This window comes from Euprymna scolopes, chromosome 22 (assembly GCF_053919585.1).
Source record: "Euprymna scolopes isolate OS-2025 chromosome 22, ASM5391958v1, whole genome shotgun sequence".
In the NCBI taxonomy this organism is placed as follows: Eukaryota; Metazoa; Mollusca; class Cephalopoda; order Sepiida; family Sepiolidae; genus Euprymna; species Euprymna scolopes.
In genome coordinates, this window is record NC_136503.1 from 117,996,665 (window position 1) to 117,999,897 (window position 3,233).

Sequence of the window (3,233 nt, forward strand, 5' to 3'; positions counted from 1 at the left end):
TTTCTATTTAATCTTTTGCTAATAATTAATATATGGGATGGTATAAATTATTTTATAATTTCATTACTAGCCTGGTTGCCCGGCGTTGCCCAGGTGTTTGGAGGTCTGTGTTGAGCAACAAAAATGTGATAGTATGCACAGAGGCTCGAATGCGAAGGAGGAAAAGAACGTGAAAAAAACGTAACGTCTTTGCTGTTGAGCCCATCGTCAAACCGGAAGTAGCAAATGCTTAAATTAAGGCTAGACAATCGAAATGAGGGGATGACTTTCGAAAATATCGGTGAAAAATGTAACCCCTCCCTGTAGAAAAGTACCCAGTTAAGGGGGAAGGAATTAATGTTTTGGGACAATTCTTCTATATTTGTCATCCGAAGGATCACGCTTCAAAGAGAAACCAATCTTGTGAAAACGCATCGCCTCTGTCAAAATTTTAGGCAGACATACATACATGCATACATCCATACATTTAAACAGACAGGTGAAATTTATATTACAGAAGATGGAATCAATGTAGAATATTTAAGTAAAAACCTCAAATAACATTTAACATGATAGTAACTTTGATATAGAAAAGATATTTAATGAAACAAAACGTCGTATTTCTGGTGAAGGGTTAGGGGTAAGGTTAGAAGATACGACGAAGTGACCCAACGCAAAAATTTTCCTTGAATTTTCTCTCGTCACAAAGTGAAAAGCTTAAAACCGAGTGTGTTTTGAAGTGTAAGTGAGCATGAAAATTCTGGCAATATTAAATTATCTTGCCTGAAATGATAGGCAATTGTGACTATTGTAATTATTAGTCTGCTATTTTCAGCCATTGTTCAGAAAAATGGTATCCCCTAATTTACAAAAAACAAGGCCGATAGCCATTAGTCGCGTGCTCTCCTGTAATAAATGAATACGTGAATGTAGGATTGATATGAAATTCTAAAAGATAAACTAAAATGACCGAAAAATTGGCTGAAATGACTTTAATACATAAAAAGTAAATGACTTAGAATGAATTTAATAAACTTAAGGATGAATTGAATGACCTTAAGAATGACTTGAATGCTTAAAAAATAACTGGAATTCTTCAAGAACAACTTGAATGATCTGGAGAATGACTTGAATAGCTTTGAGACTGACTGGTTGTAAAGTGAGTGATCATTTTAAATTAAATTAATACAGGAAAGTGATCCCCCACTTTATATCACAAAAATTATTTGATTTAGGGAATTTGAAACGTTGAGTACAGCATGTAATAAGAGCAGATACAACACTTTGATCTTGGCCAAAAGGCCAAGAAAAGGGAATTTATTTGCTCCCCCACCGAGCAAATTAGGCACAAGGCCGTTTTTAATGTAAGGAGTGAAGGGGAAATGCAGACCAACTACCCGGGGAGTAGGGGAGCTGGATAGTGACAATTGGTATGAAGGGTTGCCCCTACATTGACCAAGGTCTTATCTGTGGGGTCGTCCCCACATAGGGTCTTTGCTTGCAGTATCTGCCGGAACAGATAATATTTAGCCTTTCGGCCCCGGCCTTGGCATTATCTACTGCCAATGCCTCATTTGAGGTCCGAAAGAGCTTAGGCACCAGGGCCAGTAGAGGGGTTGGGGAAAAATGGGTCTTTGCTAAGGACTATGCTAGACTTGCATTGAAAAGCAAGTACTTTATAAACTATACTATACTAGTGTCTTTATCATTCTATACACAACCGCCTACATTCTTACCAGGACCTACTTAAAACAACTGCTCCCCAGCTTATGGGATGGCGGACGACATTCACGCTGTTTGAAAGAAGAAGAACATATTTACAAAAACAAAACAAAACTTGGTATTTACAAAACAAAAGTATTTTTTTATAATGGGGGTGAGGTGATGGGGAGGGGGCAAACTATTAAACACCCGAAAAGAAAGAAAAAGAAAACAAATAAACAAAATGCCTATGGGGGTGGGTTAGTAAGGGGACTCCCCCTTCCTACTTACTATTCGTCAATTAGAACGTCCACTGTCTTCAGGTCCCCTCCCCGAGGGGAGAGATGAAAGCAAGGAGATCGTTCCCTAGTGGGGAGTGGAGGACCTAAAGGACAGCACTTTTGCGAAAATAACTTGGGGTTGGGGTCAACAGGGACGGACTAAGATAAAGTACGTAATGGGCAAAAAACAGGCCGGGGACAAAACAAACAAGTGGACTGGGCATCTTTGGAAGCTCTCCTAGTGCCGACTACCAAAAAATAAAAAGACTCGGGAACAGGATCGACACGCATACTTACCCTAGTCAAGGTCCTAATAAAGTACGTCTTTTCCACTCTTGGTGGTTACGAAAGCCTAACTACCTACTCTCTACCCATAGTACAAAGTAAACTTTGTATTAAGCAAAGGGCTGGGTTCCGAGAAAAAAAATAGCACCTTAGGACCAATACCACTAGGGTGGAAACACGAACTTGAACCTAGCACCTCGTCGGATGCATAAAGCTTGTGTTGTGCATCCACCTCCTATCAAAGTCTATGCGGTGCAATCTTTCCCAATCACATCTGATCTTTATTTTAAGTTGATGCTCAAAATAAACAACCATATCGTGATCCGAAACAGATCGCCCCTCATAGACAATGCCCAGACGTGAAACCCACGTCGCTAATCTAGCTACAGCTAGGATCGCTAGAAACACCGCCTGTTTCTCCCTGGAAAATGGCGGGTCAACATTGTCGACAACGTACGCTAAATCAAGTCGATGCGAGCCGTAACCTCTCGAACATACTCCCAGAGACTCCGCACCCTGCTGCAATGAAAGAACGCGTGTTCTCTTGTCTCCTCCTTCTCTTCATCGTTGCAGCATGGGCACGGGGGATAATAATATTCATTATCCCTGAAATTCCTGGATAGTCTGCCGAAAAGTGGCAGCGCATCCCAAACTAGCCCCCATGTGACGGAAAACGTGTTGTTTATATAACTACTGACTGGCGCCCAACTCCACAGCAAGAGAACTTCCCCCCTCGATAGATGCAGCCGCGCCACCAGCGGATTATTCACGGTACACACCACTAACTCCTCATATAGCCTCCTCCTAGGCCGTGTAAGGTCACTGGACTCTGGCAATGCCCTAAGGGCGGCTCAGCATTCGGTAAGGAAACGCCGTTCCTCCACCGGTCTTCTGCGACCTTCTGTGTCAGGGTCGGATATGAGCCGTGAAAAAGCTTGCTCCACGACTGGTACCCAATGCGTTTCCTCTATCAGTGTCCGACTCAGG

General features: G+C 42.0%; 1 pseudogene; it reads right to left on the reverse strand.

Annotated features, from left to right (window-relative positions):
- Window positions 1–1,137: 1,137 nt before the first annotated feature.
- On the reverse strand, window positions 1,138–1,293 carry LOC145244158 (U2 spliceosomal RNA; annotated as a pseudogene).
- Between the last annotated feature and the right edge of the window lie 1,940 nt (window positions 1,294–3,233).